The 24,161-nt window shown below is 52.6% G+C and overlaps 1 protein-coding gene across 5 annotated transcripts in view; it reads left to right on the top strand.

The window, feature by feature from the left end:
• Nucleotides 1-24,161, top strand: part of SEMA4A (semaphorin 4A) — a 105,665-nt gene that overhangs the window by 57,305 nt on the left and 24,199 nt on the right. Inside the window, exon 1 of one of the 5 annotated variants that reach the window (XM_075330958.1) lies at nt 2,754-2,850. The exons of the other annotated variants lie outside the window; for them this stretch is intronic. The gene's annotated coding sequence lies outside the window, so the exon portion shown is untranslated. Of the gene's footprint in view, nt 1-2,753; nt 2,851-24,161 lie in introns of those variants that run through there. 5 annotated transcript variants of the gene reach the window in all.

Raw genomic sequence — 24,161 nt, 5'->3', positions numbered from 1 at the left:
TCATCCTGTAGTGAGCCGCTCCTGTATATGCTGTGCTGTGCGCTCTGCACCGATCACCCTGTAGTGAGCCGCTCCTGTATATGCTGTGCTGTGCACTCTGCACCGATCATCCTGTAGTGAGCCGCTCCTGTATATGCTGTGCTGTGCGCTCTGCACCGATCATCCTGTAGTGAGCCGCTCCTGTATATGCTGTGCTGTGCACTCTGCACCGATCATCCTGTAGTGAGCCGCTCCTGTATATGCTGTGCTGTGCGCTCTGCACCGATCACCCTGTAGTGAGCCGCTCCTGTATATGCTGTGCTGTGCGCTCTGCACCGATCATCCTGTAGTGAGCCGCTCCTGTATATGCTGTGCTGGGCGCTCTGCACCGATCACCCTGTAGTGAACCGCTCCTGTATATGCTGTGCTGTGCGCTCTGCACCGATCATCCTGTAGTGAGCCGCTGCTGTATATGCTGTGCTGGGCGCTCTGCACCGATCACCCTGTAGTGAGCCGCTGCTGTATATGCTGTGCTGGGCGCTCTGCACCGATCATCCTGTAGTGAGCCGCTCCTGTATATGCTGTGCTGGGCGCTCTGCACCGATCACCCTGTAGTGAGCCGCTGCTGTATATGCTGTGCTGTGCGCTCTGCACCGATCATCCTGTAGTGAGCCGCTCCTGTATATGCTGTGCTGTGCACTCTGCACCGATCATCCTGTAGTGAGCCGCTCCTGTATATGCTGTGCTGTGCGCTCTGCACCGATCACCCTGTAGTGAGCCGCTCCTGTATATGCTGTGCTGTGCGCTCTGCACCGATCATCCTGTAGTGAGCCGCTCCTGTATATGCTGTGCTGTGCACTCTGCACCGATCATCCTGTAGTGAGCCGCTCCTGTATATGCTGTGCTGTGCACTCTGCACCGATCACCCTGTAGTGAGCCGCTCCTGTATATGCTGTGCTGTGCGCTCTGCACCGATCACCCTGTAGTGAGCCGCTCCTGTATATGCTGTGCTGTGCGCTCTGCACCGATCATCCTGTAGTGAGCCGCTCCTGTATATGCTGTGCTGTGCACTCTGCACCGATCACCCTGTAGTGAGCCGCTCCTGTATATGCTGTGCTGTGCGCTCTGCACCGATCATCCTGTAGTGAGCCGCTCCTGTATATGCTGTGCTGTGCGCTCTGCACCGATCATCCTGTAGTGAGCCGCTCCTGTATATGCTGTGCTGTGCGCTCTGCACCGATCATCCTGTAGTGAGCCGCTCCTGTATATGCTGTGCTGTGCGCTCTGCACCGATCATCCTGTAGTGAGCCGCTGCTGTATATGCTGTGCTGTGCGCTCTGCACCGATCACCCTGTAGTGAGCCGCTCCTGTATATGCTGTGCTGTGCACTCTGCACCGATCATCCTGTAGTGAGCCGCTCCTGTATATGCTGTGCTGTGCGCTCTGCACCGATCATCCTGTAGTGAGCCGCTCCTGTATATGCTGTGCTGTGCGCTCTGCACCGATCATCCTGTAGTGAGCCGCTCCTGTATATGCTGTGCTGTGCGCTCTGCACCGATCACCCTGTAGTGAGCCGCTCCTGTATATGCTGTGCTGTGCGCTCTGCACCGATCATCCTGTAGTGAGCTGCTCCTGTATATGCTGTGCTGTGCGCTCTGCACCGATCATCCTGTAGTGAGCCGCTCCTGTATATGCTGTGCTGTGCACTCTGCACCGATCATCCTGTAGTGAGCCGCTCCTGTATATGCTGTGCTGTGCACTCTGCACCGATCATCCTGTAGTGAGCCGCTCCTGTATATGCTGTGCTGTGCGCTCTGCACCGATCATCCTGTAGTGAGCCGCTCCTGTATATGCTGTGCTGTGCACTCTGCACCGATCATCCTGTAGTGAGCCGCTCCTGTATATGCTGTGCTGTGCACTCTGCACCGATCATCCTGTAGTGAGCCGCTCCTGTATATGCTGTGCTGTGCACTCTGCACCGATCATCCTGTAGTGAGCCGCTCCTGTATATGCTGTGCTGTGCACTCTGCACCGATCATCCTGTAGTGAGCCGCTCCTGTATATGCTGTGCTGTGCGCTCTGCACCGATCATCCTGTAGTGAGCCGCTCCTGTATATGCTGTGCTGTGCGCTCTGCACCGATCATCCTGTAGTGAGCCGCTCCTGTATATGCTGTGCTGTGCGCTCTGCACCGATCATCCTGTAGTGAGCCGCTGCTGTATATGCTGTGCTGTGCGCTCTGCACCGATCATCCTGTAGTGAGCCGCTCCTGTATATGCTGTGCTGTGCGCTCTGCACCGATCATCCTGTAGTGAATCAGCTGTTAGCTGTGTACTGAGCAGTGTGCGCTGTGCCTTTAAATGGGTCTGAAGTTGACATTTGCGGGCGCAGTGACATATCGGGGGCAAATCTTTATCCTTTCTTGTTGGCTCCTCGCACGACACGTCCTTGTTACCGATGGCTGGCCATTACTGGTCTATTGTTGGTAATAATAGTAATTTTACTTCTGTAGCGCCAACATATACCGCAGCACTTTACTATTTAAAGGGGACATGTACAGACAATATAGAATAACAATTCAGCAGATCCCAGGAGCAGCGAGGGTCCCCTCACAAGCCGCCATCTATGAGGGAAGGGCTCAGTACTGTCCCTGTCCTGTGTAATGAGTGCACTGTCTCTTTAAACCGAGGTCCCGGCGCTAGCTCCGGGCTATTGTCGCTGTACGGTTTTTGGCTGCTGTCCCTTTAAGAAGCAGCAGCCGCCCGGAGGCAGAGCTGTCGGGACTTGCTGTGATCGCTCTTCCTCATTCCTCAGTCACACACACATCGACAGGCGCGACCCCAGAGGACACGGCCAGAGGGGCACAGAGGCGGTGAGTACCCGGCACGGCACCCCCGGGGGTCAGAAGAGGGCCCCATAGGGTCTGACAGCTCAGGAGGCACCGTCTGTGGCAGGAGGGGTGTGATTGGCCCCTTTCTCTTAGTGATCGGCCCCTTTCTTCCTGGGCCCCTACATCCATGTGATCTGTGCACCCCAGTCCTGCACACGCGCCCCCCAGCATTGCTGCCCCAGTGTGGATGGCGGGTGCAGGACTGCTCTGCATCTCCCTCCGGCACGTGGTAAACAACAGAAGCATTGTGATCCCAACATTCCCCCTGCAGAGTATCCCTGCATCCACAGAGATCTGCAGAACATTGCTCTGCCCTGCACCACAGCCCGGCAGATGCATGGTGCTGTGATCTGCAGAGTATCGCTCCATATGAGGGGTGTTTCCGGGGACCCCTCCAAGGCGTCTCAGGACACAGATCAGTTTCCGTCCTCTTATCTCTGTGACCTCAGGGTCTTGTCTCAGTACAGTGATACAGAGGGGAAAGATGGCGGAGACCCTGACCCCAGAATATAGTGTGCGGTGTGCGCGCAGAATATAGTGTGTGGTGTGCGTGCAGAATATAGTGTGCGGTGTGCTTGCAGACTATAGTGTGCGGTGTGCGTGCAGAATATAGTGTGCGGTGTGCGTGCAGAATATAGTGTGCGGTGTGCGTGCAGAATATAGTGTGCGGTGTGCGTGCAGAATATAGTGTGCGGTGTGCGTGCAGAATATAGTGGGCGGTGTGCGTGCAGAATATAGTGTGCGGTGTGCGTGCAGAATATAGTGTGTGGTGTGCGTGCAGAATATAGTGTGTGGTGTGCGTGCAGAATATAGTGTGCTGTGTGCTTGCAGACTATAGTGTGCGGTGTGCGTGCAGAATATAGTGTGCGGTGTGCGTGCAGAATATAGTGTGCGGTGTGCGTGCAGAATATAGTGTGCGGTGTGCGTGCAGAATATAGTGGGCGGTGTGCGTGCAGAATATAGTGTGCGGTGTGCGTGCAGAATATAGTGTGCGGTGTGCGTGCAGAATATAGTGGGCGGTGTGCGTGCAGAATATAGTGTGCGGTGTGCGTGCAGAATATAGTGTGCGGTGTGCGTGCAGAATATAGTGTGCGGTGTGCGTGCAGAATATAGTGGGCGGTGTGCGTGCAGAATATAGTGTGCGGTGTGCGTGCAGAATATAGTGTGCGGTGTGCGTGCAGAATATAGTGTGCGGTGTGCGTGCAGAATATAGTGGGCGGTGTGCGTGCAGAATATAGTGTGCGGTGTGCGTGCAGAATATAGTGTGCGGTGTGCGTGCAGAATATAGTGGGCGGTGTGCGTGCAGAATATAGTGTGCGGTGTGCGTGCAGAATATAGTGTGCGGTGTGCGTGCAGAATATAGTGTGCGGTGTGCGTGCAGAATATAGTGTGCGGTGTGCGTGCAGAATATAGTGTGCGGTGTGCGTGCAGAATATAGTGGGCGGTGTGCGTGCAGAATATAGTGTGCGGTGTGCGTGCAGAATATAGTGTGCGGTGTGCGTGCAGAATATAGTGGGCGGTGTGCGTGCAGAATATAGTGTGCGGTGTGCGTGCAGAATATAGTGTGCGGTGTGCGTGCAGAATATAGTGTGCGGTGTGCGTGCAGAATATAGTGGGCGGTGTGCGTGCAGAATATAGTGTGCGGTGTGCGTGCAGAATATAGTGTGCGGTGTGCGTGCAGAATATAGTGGGCGGTGTGCGTGCAGAATATAGTGGGCGGTGTGCGTGCAGAATATAGTGGGCGGTGTGCGTGCAGAATATAGTGTGCGGTGTGCGTGCAGAATATAGTGTGCGGTGTGCGCGCAGAATATAGTGGGCGGTGTGCGCGCAGAATATAGTGGGCGGTGTGCGTGCAGAATATAGTGGGCGGTGTGCGTGCAGAATATAGTGGGCGGTGTGCGCGCAGAATATAGTGGGCGGTGTGCGTGCAGAATATAGTGTGCGGTGTGCGTGCAGAATATAGTGTGCGGTGTGCGCGCAGAATATAGTGTGCGGTGTGCGTGCAGAATATAGTGGGCGGTGTGCGTGCAGAATATAGTGGGCGGTGTGCGTGCAGAATATAGTGGGCGGTGTGCGTGCAGAATATAGTGGGCGGTGTGCGTGCAGAATATAGTGTGCGGTGTGCGCGCAGAATATAGTGGGCGGTGTGCGCGCAGAATATAGTGGGCGGTGTGCGCGCAGAATATAGTGGGCGGTGTGCGCGCAGAATATAGTGGGCGGTGTGCGCGCAGAATATAGTGGGCGGTGTGCGTGCAGAATATAGTGGGCGGTGTGCGTGCAGAATATAGTGTGTGGTGTGCGTGCAGAATATAGTGTGCGGTGTGCACGCAGAATATAGTGTGCGGTGTGCGCGCAGAATATAGTGTGCGGTGTGCGCGCAGAATATAGTGTGCGGTGTGCGTGCAGAATATAGTGTGCGGTGTGTGTGCAGAATATAGTGGGCGGTGTGTGTGCAGAATATAGTGTGCGGTGTGTGTGCAGAATATAGTGTGCGGTGTGCGTGCAGAGCACCATCCATGGGACGGAATAACCGCATGGCATATCAATATCTCAGTATAAACAGGAGTCATGTAATAACCCGCAGCACACACCTGCACAGTATACACTACAAGCCACTGATCCTGATGATCCTTTATTATAAAAGTAAAACACATAGCAATAACAGAAACAACAAAATTCTCGCTCCCTCTCCTCCGCTCTCACACTCTCTCTCCTCCGCTCTCACACTCTCTCCTCCGCTCTCACACTCTCTCTCCTCCGCTCTCACACTCTCTCTCCTCCGCTCTCTCACTCTCTCTCCTCCGCTCTCTCACACTCTCTCCTCCGCACTCTCACACTCTCTCCTCCGCACTCTCACACTCTCTCCTCCGCACTCTCACTCCTCCGCTCTCTCACACTCTCTCCTCCGCTCTCTCACTCCTCCGCTCTCTCACACTCTCTCCTCCGCTCTCTCACACTCTCTCCTCCGCTCTCTCACACTCTCTCCTCCGCTCTCTCACACTCTCTCCTCCGCTCTCTCACACTCTCTCCTCCGCTCTCTCACACTCTCTCCTCCGCTCTCTCACTCTCTCTCCTCCGCTCTCTCACTCTCTCTCCTCCGCTCTCTCACTCTCTCTCCTCCGCTCTCTCACACTCTCTCCTCCGCTCTCTCACACTCTCTCCTCCGCTCTCTCACACTCTCTCCTCCGCTCTCTCACACTCTCTCCTCCGCTCTCTCACACTCTCTCCTCCGCTCTCTCACACTCTCTCCTCCGCTCTCTCACACTCTCTCCTCCGCTCTCTCACACTCTCTCCTCCGCTCTCTCACACTCTCTCCTCCGCTCTCTCACACTCTCTCCTCCGCTCTCTCACTCTCTCCTCCGCTCTCTCACTCTCTCTCCTCCGCTCTCTCACTCCTCCGTTCTCTCACTCTCCTCCACTCTCTCTTTCTCTCCTCCGCTCTCTCTCTCACTCTCTCTCCTCCGCTCTCTCACACTCTCTCCTCCGCTCTCTCACTCTCTCTCCTCCGCTCTCTCACTCTCTCTCCTCCGCTCTCTCACTCTCTCTCCTCCGCTCTCTCACACTCTCCTCCGCTCTCTCACTCTCTCCTCCGCTCTCTCACTCTCCTCCGCTCTCTCACTCTCCTCCGCTCTCTCACTCTCTCTCCTCCGCTCTCTCACTCTCTCTCCTCCGCTCTCTCACTCTCTCTCCTCCGCTCTCTCACTCTCTCCTCCGCTCTCACTCTCTCCTCCGCTCTATCACTCTCTCCTCCGCTCTATCACTCTCTCCTCCGCTCTATCACTCTCTCCTCTATTCTCTCTCCTCCGCTCGCTCACCGTCTCCTCCGCTCGCTCTCTCCTCTATTCTCTCTCCTCCGCTTGCTCACCGTCTCCTCCGCTCACTCTCTCCTCTATTCTCTCTCCTCCGCTCGCTCACCGTCTCCTCCGCTCACTCTCTCCTCTATTCTCTCTCCTCCGCTCGCTCACCGTCTCCTCCGCTCTCTCACTGTCTCCTCCGCTCACTCTCTCCTCTATTCTCTTTCCTTCGCTCGCTCCCTGCTCCACTTGCTCTCTCATCCGCTCGCTCACCGTCTCCTCCGCTCGCTCACCGTCTCCTCCGCTCGCTCTCTCCTCTATTCTCTCTCCTTCGCTCTCTCTCTCTATCCTCCGCTCTCTCACTGTTTTCTCCACTTGCACTCTCCCCTCCGCTCTCTCCTCCGCTCGCTCTCTCCTCCGCTCGCTCTCTCCTCCGCTCGCTCTCTCCTCTATTCTCTCTCCTCCGCTCGCTCACTGTCTCCTCTATTCTCTCTCCTCCGCTTGCTCACCGTCTCCTCCGCTCGCTCACCGTCTCCTCCGCTCGCTCACCGTCTCCTCCGCTCGCTCACCGTCTCCTCCGCTCGCTCACCGTCTCCTCCGCTCACTCTCTCCTCTATTCTCTTTCCTTCGCTCGCTCCCTGCTCCACTTGCTCTCTCCTCCGCTCGCTCACCGTCTCCTCCGCTCGCTCACCGTCTCCTCCGCTCGCTCTCTCCTCTATTCTCTCTCCTTCGCTCGCTCTCTCTATCCTCCGCTCTCTCACTGTTTTCTCCACTTGCACTCTCCCCTCCGCTCTCTCCTCCGCTCGCTCTCTCCTCCGCTCGCTCTCTCCTCCGCTCTCTCACTGTTTTCTCCACTTGCACTCTCCCCTCTGCTCTCTCTCCTCCGCTCGCTCTCTCCTCCGCTCGCTCTCTCCTCCGCTCGCTCTCTCCTCCGCTCGCTCTCTCCTCCGCTCGCTCTCTCCTCCGCTCGCTCTCTCCTCCGCTCGCTCTCTCCTCCGCTCTCTCACTGTTTTCTCCACTTGCACTCTCCCCTCCGCTCGCTCTCTCCTCCGCTCGCTCTCTCCTCCGCTCGCTCTCTCCTCCGCTCTCTCACTGTTTTCTCCACTTGCACTCTCCCCTCCGCTCGCTCTCTCCTCCGCTCGCTCTCTCCTCCGCTCGCTCTCTCCTCCGCTCGCTCACTGTTTTCTCCACTTGCACTCTCCCCTCCGCTCGCTCTCTCCTCCGCTCGCTCTCTCCTCCGCTCTCTCACTGTTTTCTCCACTTGCACTCTCCCCTCCGCTCGCTCTCCCCTCCGCTCGCTCTCTCCTCCGCTCGCTCTCTCCTCCGCTCGCTCTCTCCTCCGCTCTCTCACTGTTTTCTCCACTTGCACTCTCCCCTCCGCTCTCTCTCCTCCGCTCGCTCTCTCCTCCGCTCGCTCGCTCTCTCCTCCGCTCGCTCGCTCTCTCCTCCGCTCGCTCGCTCTCTCCTCACACACATTATTACATACAACCCTCAACCCAAATATATACACAATATTAGCTAATAATAACTAATCACATCACTGACTTCTGGTCCAGTTACCAAAGAAATTAATATCCAAAACAATAAAATAAGCAATAAATAAAATAAACAATAGCCTATCCGACAAAGCCTTTTTTTTTTCTTAAAATATAAATAAAATAAATATTAACTATATACAAGACTAATCTATAAATACCCCCCCCCACTTCACCACCATCCCCCCCCCCCCCCCCCCCGCACTGACCTGGGAGCTGGTCCTGCGCCTCATGCCTTAGTCCATGTCCAACATCCATAGGCCAGATCAGGCAGGGCGGATGTGTAACCCAAACCCCAATGTCCCGGAAGATGAACCCACCTCCCCCTTCTCCCACCACCCAACCTAACACCTACACCCATATCTATCCACAATATATACAAATATATACATAAACAACAACAAATAAACAAAACAAACAACATAACCAACAAAACCCACGTTCGGTGCCTGCAGCCGTACATCACTGTCTACTGATCAGAACAAAAATCTACAGTGTCAGCAGCCGCCCCCCACCAGGAAAGGAGACGAGTGGCACGCTAAAAGAAAAGCCCCTGCAGAGGAGAGCCGCCCTCCGCGTGCCCAGTCTCTCATACTCCAGAGGAGAGCCGTCCTCCGCGTGCCCAGTCTCTCATACTCCAGAGAAGAGCAGCCCTCCGCGTGCCCAGTCTCTCATACTCCAGAGAAGAGCCGCCCTCCGTGTGCCCAGTCTCTCATACTATAGAGAAGAGCCGTCCTCCGCGTGCCCAGTCTCTCATACTCCAGAGAAGAGCAGCCCTCCGCGTGCCCAGTCTCTCATACTATAGAGAAGAGCCGCCCTCCGTGTGCCCAGTCTCTCATACTATAGAGAAGAGCCGCCCTCCGCGTGCCCAGTCTCTCATACTCCAGAGAAGAGCCGCCCTCCGCGTGCCCAGTCTCTCATACTATAGAGAAGAGCTGCCCTCCGCGTGCCCAGTCTCTCATACTATAGAGAAGAGCCGCCCTCCGCGTGCCCAGTCTCTCATACTCCAGAGGAGAGCCGCCCTCTGTGTGCCCAGTCTCTCATACTCCAGAGAAGAGCCGCCCTCCGCGTGCCCAGTCTCTCATACTCCAGAGAAGAGCCGTCCTCCGCATGCCCAGTCTCTCATACTCCAAACAAAAACCGCCCTCCGCGTGCCCAGTCTCTCATACTATAGAGAAGAGCCGCCCTCCGCGTGCCCAGTCTCTCATACTCCAGAGAAGAGCCGCCCTCCGCTTGCCCAGTCTCTCATACTCCAGAGGAGAGCCGCCCTCTGTGTGCCCAGTCTCTCATACTCCAGAGGAGAGCCGCCCTCCACGTGCCCAGTCTCTCATACTCCAGAGAAGAGCCGCCCTCCACGTGCCCAGTCTCTCATACTCCAGAGAAGAGCCGCCCTCCGCGTGCCCAGTCTCTCATACTCCAGAGAAGAGCCGTCCTCCGCATGCCCAGTCTCTCATACTCCAGAGAAGAGCCGCCCTCCGTGTGCCCAGTCTCTCATACTCCAGAGGAGAGCCGCCCTCCGCGTGCCCAGTCTCTCATACTCCAGAGAAGAGCCGCCCTCCATGTGCCCAGTCTCTCATACTCCAGAGAAGAGCCGCCCTCCGTGTGCCCAGTCTCTCATACTCCAGAGGAGAGCCGCCCTCTGTGTGCCCAGTCTCTCATACTATAGAGAAGAGCCGCCCTCCGCGTGCCCAGTCTCTCATACTCCAGAGAAGAGCCGCCCTCCGTGTGCCCAGTCTCATACTCCAGAGAAGAGCCGTCCTCCGCATGCCCAGTCTCTCATACTCCAAACAAAAACCGCCCTCCGCGTGCCCAGTCTCTCATACTATAGAGAAGAGCCACCCTCCGCGTGCCCAGTCTCTCATACTATAGAGAAGAGCCACCCTCCGCGTGCCCAGTCTCTCATACTATAGAGAAGAGCCACCCTCCGCGTGCCCAGTCTCTCATACTATAGAGAAGAGCCACCCTCCGCATGCCCAGTCTCTCATACTCCAAACAAAAACCGCCCTCCGCGTGCCCAGTCTCTCATACTCCAGAGAAGAGCCGCCCTCCGCGTGCCCAGTCTCTCATACTCCAGAGAAGAGCCTCCCTCAGCGTGCCCAGTCTCTCATACTATAGAGAAGAGCCACCCTCCGCGTGCCCAGTCTCTCATACTATAGAGAAGAGCCACCCTCCGCATGCCCAGTCTCTCATACTCCAAACAAAAACCGCCCTCCGCGTGCCCAGTCTCTCATACTCCAGAGAAGAGCCGCCCTCCGCGTGCCCAGTCTCTCATACTCCAGAGAAGAGCCTCCCTCAGCGTGCCCAGTCTCTCATACTCCAGAGAAGAGCCGCCCTCCGTGTGCCCAGTTTCTCATACTCCAGAGGAGAGCCGCCCTCCGCGTGCCCAGTCTCTCATACTCCAGAAAAGAGCCGCCCTCCGCGTGCCTAGTCTCTCATACTATAGAGAAGAGCCGCCCTCCGCGTGCCCAGTCTCTCATACTCCAGAGAAGAGCCGCCCTCCGTGTGCCCAGTCTCATACTCCAGAGAAGAGCCGTCCTCCGCATGCCCAGTCTCTCATACTCCAAACAAAAACCGCCCTCCGCGTGCCCAGTCTCTCATACTATAGAGAAGAGCCACCCTCCGCGTGCCCAGTCTCTCATACTATAGAGAAGAGCCACCCTCCGCGTGCCCAGTCTCTCATACTATAGAGAAGAGCCACCCTCCGCGTGCCCAGTCTCTCATACTATAGAGAAGAGCCGCCCTCAGCGTGCCCAGTCTCTCATACTCCAGAGAAGAGCCGCCCTCCGCGTGCCCAGTTTCTCGTACTCCAGAGGAGAGCCGCCCTCCGTGTGCCCAGTCTCTCATACTCCAGAGAAGAGCCGCCCTCCGTGTGCCCAGTCTCTCATACTCCAGAGAAGAGCCGCCCTCTGTGTGCCCAGTCTCTCATACTATAGAGAAGAGCCGCCCTCCGTGTGCCCAGTCTCTCATACTCCAGAGGAGAGCCGCCCTCCGTGTGCCCAGTCTCTCATACTCCAGAGGAGAGCCGCCCTCCACGTGTCCAGTCTCTCATACTCCAGAGGAGAGCCGCCCTCCGTGTGCCCAGTCTCTCATACTCCAGAGAAGAGCCGCCCTCCGCGTGCCCAGTCTCTCATACTATAGAGAAGAGCCGCCCTCCGTGTGTCCATTCTCTCATACTCCAGAGAATAGCTGCCCTCCGCGTGCCCAGTCTCATACTCCAGAGGAGATCCGCCCTCCGTGTGCCCAGTCTCTCATACTATAGAGAAGAGCTGCTCTCGGCGTGCCCAGTCTCTCATACTCCAGAGGAGAGCCGCCCTCCGCGTGGCCAGTCTCTTATACTCCAGAGGAGAGCCGCCCTCCACGTGTCCAGTCTCTCATACTCCAGAGGAGAGCCGCCCTCCGCGTGCCCAGTCTCTCATACTCCAGAGGAGAGCCGCCCTCCGCGTGCCCAGTCTCTCATACTCCAGAGGAGAGCCGCCCTCCGTGTGCCCAGTCTCTCATACTCCAGAGGAGAGCCGCCCTCCGTGTGCCCAGTCTCTCATACTATAGAGAAGAGCCGCCCTCAGCGTGCCCAGTCTCTCATACTCCAGAGAAGAGCCGCCCTCCGTGTGCCCAGTCTCTCATACTCCAGAGAAGAGCCGCCCTCCGCGTGCCCAGTCTCTCGTACTCCAGAGGAGAGCCGCCCTCCGTGTGCCCAGTCTCTCATACTCCAGAGAAGAGCCGCCCTCTGTGTGCCCAGTCTCTCATACTATAGAGAAGAGCCGCCCTCCGTGTGCCCAGTTTCTCATACTCCAGAGGAGAGCCGCCCTCCGTGTGCCCAGTCTCTCATACTCCAGAGGAGAGCCGCCCTCCACGTGTCCAGTCTCTCATACTATAGAGAAGAGCCACCCTCCGCTTGTCCAGTCTCTCATACTCCAGAGAAGAGCTACCCTCCGCGTGCCCAGTCTCATACTCCAGAGGAGATCCGCCCTCCGTGTGCCCAGTCTCTCATACTATAGAGAAGAGCTGCTCTCGGTGTGCCCAGTCTCTCATACTGCAGAGGAGAGCCGCCCTCCACGTGCCCAGTCTCTCATACTCCAGAGGAGAGCCGCCCTCCGCGTGCCCAGTCTCTCATACTCCAGAGGAGAGCCGCCCTCCGCGTGCCCAGTCTCTCATACTCCAGAGGAGAGCCGCCCTCAGTGTGCCCAGTCTCTCATACTCCAGAGGAGAGCCGCCCTCCGCGTGCCCAGTCTCTCATACTCCAGAGAAGAGCCGCCCTCCGCGTGCCCAGTCTCTCATACTCCAGAGAAGAGCCGCCCTCCGCGTGCCCAGTCTCTCATACTCCAGAGAAGAGCCACCCTCCGTGTGCCCAGTCTCTCATACTATAGAGGAGAGCCACCCTCCGCGTGCCCAGTCTCTCATACTGCAGAGGAGAGCCGCCCTCCGCGTGCCCAGTCTCTCATACTATAGAGGAGAGCCGCCTTCTGCGTGCCCAGTCTCTCATACTATAGAGCAGAGCCACCCTCCGCGTGCCCAGTCTCTCATACTGCAGAGGAGAGCCGCCCTCCGCGTGCCCAGTCTCTCATACTCCAGAGGAGAGCCGCCCTCCGCGTGCCAGTCTCATACTCCAGAGGAGAGCCGCCCTCCGCGTGCCCAGTCTCTCATACTCCAGAGAAGAGCCGCCCTCCGTGTGCCCAGTCTCTCATACTATAGAGGAGAGCCGCCCTCCGCGTGCCCAGTCTCTCATACTGCAGAGGAGAGCCGCCCTCCGCGTGCCCAGTCTCTCATACTGCAGAGGAGAGCCGCCTTCTGCGTGCCCAGTCTCTCATACTGCAGAGGAGAGCCGCCCTCCGCGTGCCCAGTCTCTCATACTATAGAGGAGAGCCGCCTTCTGCGTGCCCAGTCTCTCATACTCCAGAGAAGAGCCGCCCTCCGCGTGCCCAGTCTCTCATACTGCAGAGGAGAGCCGCCCTCCGCGTGCCCAGTCTCTTATACTCCAGAGGAAAGCTGCCCTCCGTGTGCCCAGTTTCTCATACTCCAGAGGCGAGCCGCCCTCCGTGTGCCCAGTCGCTCATACTCCATTTCTAACTCAATAACCTGTTGGCATTCTTCCGGTGCGGTAGAAAAGGATCGCCACTCCGCTATACGCCTCGGCTGCAAGAGACCAATAAGAGGGCCCGAATCGCCACTACCTTTTGGCTTTAAACACCTCTGCCCTGTTTGGCAGCCTGGTCTCTTGCAAAAAGAAAATGTCAGCTTCAACCCGGCTGAAAAAAATCAAAGGCTGCAAATCTAGCCGTATTTGACTTAATGCTGACAACATTAATGGACGCCAGCGTCAACGGAGTGGGTACCGCCATCATTGGTGATTGAGTTAGACGGCTTTCCTTTTCCCACTCCCCTTATCTTCTGCCTCAGAAGAGGAATCCTTCACCCTCTTTAGTGACACAGAATCGTCCATTCCCACATGCTTTCTTCCTTTATCGTCCTCGTCTCCTGACTCCGGGCCAATCCCTCCCCCCGTAGACCTTGCATCCCCAGGAGAAGGAGACTCGGCGCCTCCGGTAAGCACCGACGAGGCCGGAGCCTCACCCTCGTCTTCCTCCTCAGAGGAATAGGTGTCCTCAAGGGCTTGGAACTGGTTAGAGAGACCCACCAGAGGGGAGTCGGCTTTACCTTCCTTAGGTACCCTGGTCAGAGCAGGAGAAGATGTTACATCTCCCTTGTTTTTCTTCTTCATGGCACCGCGCTTACACTCTTCCTGTAGCCACTGCCTATTATCCTCATCCATACTTTCATAATGGGAGGATTCTGAGGAAGTGGCACTTTCCTCCCTGTGGATACTCCAGATCTCCTCATCCAACTCGTTGTCCCTCGGGGCCTCAGTAGCCGGTCTGGCATCCAGGACAGGGGTCACCCTAGTTGCCCGGGGCTCGCCCGCCTGCCTCTCCTGTCTGCGCCTATCAAGACGCCTCAGCTGGGCAGGCGTCTTTTGCCTGCTTTTCCTCCCTGGCCTCTCAGCTCCTTCACCTCTGCTAGTCCCTTCCCCAGCAGAATCTGCCTCTCGACTTTCTCCCACCGGGGTCATAACTGCATTAGCAAAGGAGCGAGGACAACGGCTGAACGGATGACCTAACTCACCACACAGGTGGCACCTGATCTCCTTACAAGATGCGGCAAGATGGCCGACCTCCCCACACAATGCACATTTCTGCACAGTGCAATTTGCACTGAAGTGTGTGGGGTCGCCGCACTTGTGACAGAGCTTCGGTTGCCCCTGGTAGTGGACAATAATACGATCCCTACCCAGGAAGGCAGATGATGGGATGTGGGCAATCGTACCACCTGAATGCTTAAATTTTACCATAAACGTCCAGGCCCCGACCAGATACCAAACTCGTCACGGTTCTTCTTTGGCATTTCCACCACCTCTCCATACCGACTAAGCCACGTCATGATGTCAAAACAAGAGAGCGACTCGTTACAAGTCATCACAGTCACTCTCTTCACTTGGTTTTGGCAAGACACTGATTGAATGTCAAAGTCTCGCCAGCCAGGCTCGTTCTTTACCAGCTCATAATTATACCAGAAGAGCTCAAGTCCCTCCGGCCGAACAAAGCTGATATCAAACTCGGTCGTGCCATAGAAATGTAAGAAGGCGTAGATGTCATTCGCCTTGTAGCCCATCCCCAGAAGGAGCTCCACAACTTTCTACCTTGGAAGACACGCATCACTGCTCCTCCACTGAAGATGGACCACATTCGTACGCACACGGGCCGGCCCGGCCATCGGGAGGGACCAAACAGTATCCCTCTCTTTGCTCTCGGAAGGCCCCGGGGCCATGCCTCTTTATCCAGAAGGATAGATCAATCTTTCGACCCTCTACATTTAGTGATCTCTCTCCCCTCTTTAGAGCCTCCAGGAGGTGCCGTTGCGACACGTCGTCCCCAGAGGCCGGAGACGAGGAGGACGCCCTGGTTTCCCCAGCGGTGACATTGACATAACTCCTGACAGGCGCTGCCACCACCGGGGGAGGGGTAACTGGACCAGTAACTGCATCAACCTCGTTGTTAGCCACCTCCATCTCACCAGCACCCTCACCAATATTCACACCATCAGACTTTACCTTACTTGCCCCCACCACCACATTCACAACTGTTGAACCAGTACCTTGTGTGGACGACATGTTAACCTCAGCATCATTGGGCACAAGGGGCCACCGTCTTATGTGTACCCTCTGCATCAGTTGGCAATTCTTGAACAGGGAATCTGCTGCGAGCCTGACCGAACGCCCACCGCCCTCACTGTCTAGCCTCCCGGCCGATGCATCCCATGCTACATTCCTACTACTACAAGCAGAGACGCAGCTCTGCGCCTCGCTACTTTTCTTTGTGATCTCCCCGCGCCTTTGCACCGAATCCACAGCAGAACTTGGGCTGGGCAACGGGGCTTATGCAGCGAGCTGACCCTGTGGCCGGCTCTGGGGGTACAGGGAGGGGGGCATACACGTAGCTTGCCGTTTCCTGTAGCTTTGGCTTGGTCTTCACCTTCTGGTAGATCATCACTAAGGTGGAAGTTCTGAAGGCACACCGGGGACTCCAGCAGCTTGATCTCTGCCATTAGCGCCCTTCCCTGGCTGCTGTGGTCACTTTCCTCCCCAGATCCGGCAGAACCGCGACTAAATGGCAGTCCTGCACGGAGCTCGCTGCACGTGGCCCGCGAGTGGCTCTCAGGCTGCAGCCCCATCGGCTTCTGCTCATTTCTCTGAATCTGTCCTCATTCATCAGTTTCTCCTTAAATGGACCACTTTTCTCCCTGATGAAGGCTTTCCTCGCCTTCAGCTCATTGATTTCCTGCTTTAGCCCCTTTATTTCTGCCAGGAGCTTGGTCTTCCGGGGCCTGGAGGCAGTGGCAGCTTTGGTGCTTGTGCAGCGCAGCTCCTCCTGATGGTCTTACTCGCCTCTTCATACTCACGGAGGTAGCTCATGACCCGGGAGCCATAGGTGGACACAGACTTCTGAGGTCGCTGTAAACCCCATCCCTCCTCAGTGAGGTCAGCCTCACCTCCGTGAACACTCAGCTCTCCTCCGGAAGGACGGCTATCAAACACACTCGCTGGCTTTTCCTCCATAATGGAAGCCTTGTGGCTTCTCTGGGTCTTCACAGATCCAGGGGAGTAGTAGCCACATTACTGCAACTCCTGATGGAGCGCCTCACCACCGAGTCCTCAGATGTGCAGGCCGGTTGCTGGCTTTTCTTGATCCCCGCCGGCCTGGTTCGGGGAAAAGAAGCAGGGGTCTTGGCTACATCGCCCATGCCCAGCAACCCGCTCCCTCCCTGGGGAGGAGAGAGCAGATCCCTGGTGGAGAGATCTTCCTTATCAGGAGCTCAGGAGCACACAACAGTATCAGAAGCGACCACACCTACAATTACCACAGCGAGCAGCAGCTGAGCAGAGCTGCACTCACTGTTCTGCTGGTGCAGTCACTGTGTACATACATTACATTACTGATCCTGAGTTACCTCCTGTATTATACTCCAGAGCTGCACTCACTATTCTGCTGGTGCAGTCACTGTGTACATACATTACATTACTGATCCTGAGTTACCTCCTGTATTATACTCCAGAGCTGCACTCACTATTCTGCTGGTGCAGTCACTGTGTACATACATTACATTACTGATCCTGAGTTACCTCCTGTATTATACTCCAGAGCTGCACTCACTATTCTATTAGCTTTCATAGTAAACATTCATCACATTGGCCATCCCTTGTCTGGCCATTCGGCTCGTCTTAGGTCTGTGTGGACTGACAGGTGCAGCTCTATGGGTCAGCAAAAAGTCTTATGACGCAGCGAGCAGTACCTCCTCCACACAACACCTGCAGCATTTGAAAGGCAAATATTGATGTTGTGTCCTAACTGAAGTAGAAAGGGACTGAGGAGCGAAACACCAGGAGCCGACTGCACAGAGCTGTCATATCCTTGTCCTAGTAAGTATCCACATATATCTTACACTGCACAGTACCACTTCTCCTGTCCTGTATACTGGGTGTAATCCTCAATATATGTATTATTCTGTATATATACACTGCACAGTACCACTTCTCCTGTCCTGTATACTGGGTGTAATCCTCAATATATGTATTATTCTGTATATGTACACTGCACAGTACCACTTCTCCTGTCCTGTATACTGGGTGTAATCCTCAGTACCTGTATTATTCTGTATATATACACTGCACAGTACCACTTCTCCTGTCCTGTATACTGGGTGTAATCCTCAATATATGTATTATTCTGTATATATACACTGCACAGTACCACTTCTCCTGTCCTGTATACTGGGTGTAATCCTCAGTACCTGTATTATTCTGTATATATACACTGCACAGTACCACTTCTCCTGTCCTGTATACTGGGTGTAATCCTCAGTGCCTGTATTATTCTGTATATATACACTGCACAGTACCACTTCTCCTGTCCTGTATACTGGGTGTAATCCTTAGTACCTGTATTATTCTGTATATACACACTGCACAGTACCACTTCTCCTATCCTGTATACTGGGTGTAATCCTCAGTATCTGTATTATTCTGTATATATACACTGCACAGTGCCACTTCTTCTGTCCTGTATACTGGGTGTAATCCTCAGTACCTGTATTATTCTGTATATATACACTGCACAGTACCACTTCTCCTGTCCTGTATACTGGATGTAATCCTCATTATCTGTATTATTCTGTATATATACACTCCACAGTACCACTACTCTTGTCCTGTATACTGGGTGTAATCCTCAGTACCTGTATTATTCTGTATATATACACTGCACAGTACCACTTCTCCTGTCCTGTATACTGGGTGTAAACCTCAGTATCTGTATTATTCTGTATATATACACTGCACAGTACCACTTCTCCTGTCCTGTATACTGGGTGTAATCCTCAGTATCTGTATTATTCTGTATATATACACTGCACAGTACCACTTCTCCTGTCCTGTATACTGGGTGTAATCCTCAGTATCTGTATTATTCTGTATATACACACTGCACAGTACCACTTCTCCTGTCCTGTATACTGGGTGTAATCCTCAGTATGTGTATTATTCTGTATATACACACTGCACAGTACCACTTCTCCTGTCCTGTATACTGGGTGTAATCCTCAGTATCTGTATTATTCTGTATATATACACTGCACAGTACCACTCCTCCTGTCCTGTATACTGGGTGTAATCCTCAGTATCTGTATTATTCTGTATATATACACTGCACAGTACCACTTCTCCTGTCCTGTATACTGGGTGTAATCCTCAGTATCTGTATTATTCTGTATATATACACTGCACAGTACCACTTCTCCTGTCCTGTATACTGGGTGTAATCCTCAGTATCTGTATTATTCTGTATATATACACTGCACAGTACCACTTCTCCTGTCCTGTATACTGGGTGTAATCCTCAGTATCTGTATTATTCTGTATATATACACTGCACAGTACCACTTCTCCTGTCCTGTATACTGGGTGTAATCCTCAGTATGTGTATTATTCTGTATATACACACTGCACAGTACCACTTCTCCTGTCCTGTATACTGGGTGTAATCCTCAGTATCTGTATTATTCTGTATATATACACTGCACAGTACCACTCCTCCTGTCCTGTATACTGGGTGTAATCCTCAGTGTCTGTATTATTCTGTATATATACACTGCACAGTACTACTTCTCATGTCCTGTATTCTGGGTGTAATCCTCAGTATCTCTATTATTCTGTATATATACACTGCACAGTACCACTTCTCCTGTCCTGTATACTGGGTGTAATCCTCAGTATCTGTATTATTCTGTATATATACACTGCACAGTACCACTTCTCCTGTCCTGTATACTGGGTGTAATCCTCAGTATCTGTATTATTCTGTATATATACACTGCACAGTACCACTTCTCCTGTCCTGTATACTGGGTGTAATCCTCAGTATCTGTATTATTCTGTATATATACACTGCACAGTACCACGTCTCCTGTCCTGTATACTGGGTGTAATCCTCAGTATCTGTATTATTCTGTATATATACACTGCACAGTACCACTTCTCCTGTCCTGTATACTGGGTGTAATCCTCAGTATCTGTATTATTCTGTATATATACACTGCACAGTACCACTTCTCCTGTCCTGTATACTGGGTGTAATCCTCAGTATCTGTATTATTCTGTATATATACACTGCACAGTACCACTTCTCCTGTCCTGTATACTGGGTGTAATCCTCAGTATCTGAATTATTCTGTATATATACACTGCACAGTACCACTTCTCCTGTCCTGTATACTGGGTGTAATCCTCAGTATCTGAATTATTCTGTATATATACACTGCACAGTACCACTTCTCCTGTCCTGTATACTGAGTGTAATCCTCAGTATCTGAATTATTCTGTATATATACACTGCACAGTACCACTTCTCCTGTCCTGTATACTGGGTGTAATCCTCAGTATCAGTATTTTTCTGTATATATACACTGCATAGTACCACATCTCCTGTCCTGTATACTGGGTGTAATCCTCAGTATCTGTATTATTCTGTATATATACACTGCACAGTACCACTTCTCCTGTCCTGTATACTGGGTGTAATCCTCAGTATCTGTATTATTCTGTATATATACACTGCACAGTACCACTTCTCCTGTCCTGTATACTGGGTGTAATCCTCAGTATCTGTATTATTCTGTATATATACACTGCACAGTACCACTTCTCCTGTCCTGTATACTGGGTGTAATCCTCAGTGTCTGTATTATTCTGTATATATACACTGCACAGTACCACTTCTCCTGTCCTGTATACTGGGTGTAATCCTCAGTATCTGTATTATTCTGTATATATACACTGCACAGTACCACTTCTCCTGTCCTGTATACTGGTGTAATCCTCAGTATCTGTATTATTTTGTATATATACACTGCACAGTACCACTTCTCCTGTCCTGTATACTGGGTGTAATCCTCAGTATCTGTATTATTCTGTATATATACACTGCACAGTACCACTTCTCCTGTCCTGTATACTGGGTGTAATCCTCAGTATCTGTATTATTCTGTATATATACACTGCACAGTACCACTTCTCCTGTCCTGTATACTGGGTGTAATCCTCAGTACCTGTATTATTCTGTATATATACACTGCACAGTACCACTTCTCCTGTCCTGTATACTGGGTGTAATCCTCAGTATCTGAATTATTCTGTATATATACACTGCACAGTACCTCTTCTCCTGTCCTGTATACTGAGTGTAATCCTCAGTACCTGTATTATTCTGTATATATACACTGCACAGTACCACTTCTCCTGTCCTGTATACTGGGTGTAATCCTCAGTATCTGTATTATTCTGTATATATACACTGCACAGTACCACTTCTCCTGTTCTGTATACTGGGTGTAATCCTCAGTATCAGTATTTTTCTGTATATATACACTGCATAGTACCACTTCTCATCTTTGCTGTATTCTCTATATACGCACCTTCTCGGCCTCTCTCTTCCGGTGTGGTTAATGTGGCAGCGCACTATAATAGTAAGATGCAGTGACGGAGACTTGTTGGTGCGAGGGCGGAATCTGATGTCAGTATTTAACCACAATTCGGCTGCAGCACATCGCTCTTTCCTGGAGTCCTGACGCTCGTGTCCGCTGGTTCGGTAGCGATATGGGACTGAATTAAAGTAGAAGAGGTGTAATTCTGCCTCAGTCTTTAAAGAGATTGTAACAGTCATATGAAAAAGTTTGGGCCCCCCTATTAATGTTAACCTTTTTTCTTTATAACAATTTGGGTTTTTGCTATTTCAGTTTCATATATCTTATAACTGATGGACTGAGTAATATTTCTGGATTGAAATGAGGTTTATTGTACTAACAGAAAATGTGCAATCCGCATTTCAACAAAATTTGACCGGTGCAAAAGTATGGGCACCTCAACATAAAAGTGACATTAATATTTTGTAGATCCTCCTTTTGCCTCTAGTCGCTTCCTGTAGCTTTTAATGAGTTCCTGGATCCTGGATAAAGGTAGATTTGACCATTCCTGTTTACAAAACAATTCCAGGTCAGTTAAGTTTGATGGTCGCCGAGCATGGACAGCCGCTTCACATCATCCCACAGATTTTCAATGATATTCAGGTCTGGGGACTGGGATGGCCATTCCAGAACATTGTAATTGTTCCTCTGCATGAATGCCTGAGTAGATTTGGAGCGGTGTTTTGTATCATTGTCTTGCTGAAATATCCATCCCCTGCGTAACTTCAACTTCGTCACTGATTCTTGCACATTATTGTCAAGAATCTGCTGATACTGAGTTGAATCCATGCGACCCTCAACTTTAACAAGATTCCCGGTGCCGGCATTGGCCACACAGCCCCAAAGCATGATGGAACCGCCACCAAATTTTACTGTGGGTAGCAAGTGCTTTTCTTGGAATGCCGTGTTTTTTTGCCTCCATGCATAACGCCTTTTTGTATGACCAAACAACTCAATCTTTGTTTCATCAGTCCACAGGACCTTCTTCCAAAATGTAACTGGCTTGTCCAAATGTGCTTTTGCATACCTCAGGCGACTCTGTTTGTGGCGTGCTTGCAGAAACGGCTTCTTTCGCATCACTCTCCCATACAGCTTCTCCTTGTGCAACGTGCGCTGTATTGTTGACCGATGCACATTGACACCATCTGCAGCAAGATGATGCTGCAGGTCTTCGGAGGTGGTTTGTGGATTGTCCTTGACTGTTCTCACCATTCTTCTTCTCTGCCTTTCTGATATTTTTCTTGGCATGCCACTTCTGGGCTTAACAAGAACTGTACCTGTGTTCTTCCATGTCCTTACTATGTTCCTCACAGTGGAAACTGACAGTTTAAATCTCTGAGACAATTTTTGTATCCTTCCCCTGAACAACTATGTTGAATAATCTTTGTTTTCAGATCATTTGAGAGTTGTTTTGAGGAGCCCATGATGCCACTCTTCATAGGAGATTCCAATAGGAGAACAACTTGCAAGTGGCCACCTTAAATACCTTTTCTCATGATTGGATACACCTGCCTATGAAGTGCAAAGCGCAATGAGGTTACAAAACTAATTTAGTGCTTTAGTAAGTCAGTAAAAAGTAGTTAGGAGGTTTCGAATCAAGAGATTGATAAGGGTGCCCATACTTTTGCACCGGTCAAATTTTGATTAAATGCGGATTGCACATTTTCTGTTAGTACAAAAAACCTCATTTCAATCCAGAAATATTACTGAGTACATCAGTTATTAGATCTATGAAACTGAAATAGCAAAAACCCAAATTGTTATAAAGAAAAAAGGTTAACATTAATAGGGGTGCCCAAACTTTTTCATATGACTGTAAATGAATATTTGGCAACCAGAACCGCGCCCATAGATGTGGTCACTCTGAGTCTTGTAACAGGTACAGGACGGAGGTGGCGGAAAGTCTGCGAATGTCACAACTGCTCAGAATGAAACCTCAAGAGCTTTACGAGGGAAGTAATAAAAATAGAGGAAGGAAAGCGCAAACTGAGAGAACGCGGATTAAAGTGACGGGAATATGGGTCCATTATGTGTGGTAATGTATGGCGTCAGATATGGAGGAAGATATGGCCCCTTGTGCAGTACTATTTTTGTAATGTATAGAGTATTACGTCACTTTATGTGGCAGTATTTGGGAGTTTATGAAGTGTTACTACCTGAAGTGTAGACTCCAGAATACTACTGCATGTAGTGATCACATATTTGCATAGAGTATTAAATGGGCGCCGTGTGTGGTAATATTAGGATAGTGGACTGATTATACTATTATTATAGCACCATTTATTCCATGGGCTTTACATGTGAAAAAGGGGTATACATAAGGGACAAGTACAATAATCATAAACACTACAAGGTACAGGAGGAGAGAGGACCCTGCCCGCGAGGGCTCATAGTCTACAGGAGGAGAGAGGACCCTGCCCGCGAGGGCTCATAGTCTACAGGAGGAGAGAGGACCCTGCCCCCGGGGGCTCATAGTCTACAGGAGGAAAGAAGACCCTGCCCCCGGGGGCTCATAGTATACAGGAGGAGAGAGGACCCTGCCCGCGAGGGCTCATAGTCTGCAGGAGGAGAGAAGACCCTGCCCGCGAGGGCTCACAGTCTACAGGAGGAGAGAAGACCCTGCCCGCGAGGGCTCATAGTATACAGGAGGAGAGAGGACCCTGCCCGCGAGGGCTCATAGTATACAGGAGGAGAGAGGACCCTGCCCGCGAGGGCTCATAGTATACAGGAGGAGAGAGGACCCTGCCCCCGGGGGCTCACAGTATACAGGAGAAGAGAGGACCCTGCCCCTGAGGACTCATAGTATACAGGAGGAGAGAGGACCCTGCCCCTGAGGGCTCATAGTATACAGGAGAGAAGACCCTGCCCCCGGGGGCTCATAGTCTACAGGAGGAGAGATGACCCTGCCCCCGGGGGCTCATAGTATACAGGAGGAGAGAGGACCCTGCCTGCGATGGCTCATAGTCTACAGGAGGAGAGAGGACCCTGCCCCTGAGGACTCATAGTATACAGGAGAGAAGACCCTGCCCCCGGGGGCTCATAGTATACAGGAGCAGAGAGGACCCTGCCCGCGAGGGCTCATAGTCTACAGGAGGAGAGAAGACCCTGCTCACGAGGGCTCACAGTCTACAGGAGGAGAGAGGACCCTGCCCCCGGGGGCTCATAGTATACAGGAGGAGAGAGGACCCTGCCCGCGAGGGCTCATAGTCTACAGGAGGAGAGAGGACCCTGCCCGCGAGGGCTCATAGTCTACAGGAGGAGAGAGGACCCTGCCCCCAGGGGCTCATAGTATACAGGAGGAGAGAGGACCCTGCCCGCGAGGGCTCATAGTCTACAGGAGGAGAGAGGACCCTGCCCCCGGGGGCTCATAGTATACAGGAGGAGAGAGGACCCTGCCCGC

The sequence above is a fragment of the Anomaloglossus baeobatrachus genome, chromosome 12, assembly GCF_048569485.1.
Source record: "Anomaloglossus baeobatrachus isolate aAnoBae1 chromosome 12, aAnoBae1.hap1, whole genome shotgun sequence".
Lineage (NCBI taxonomy): Eukaryota > Metazoa > Chordata > Amphibia > Anura > Aromobatidae > Anomaloglossus > Anomaloglossus baeobatrachus.
The sequence above is the reverse complement of the archived record's forward strand: the minus strand, read 5'-3'. Positions and strand labels throughout refer to the sequence as shown.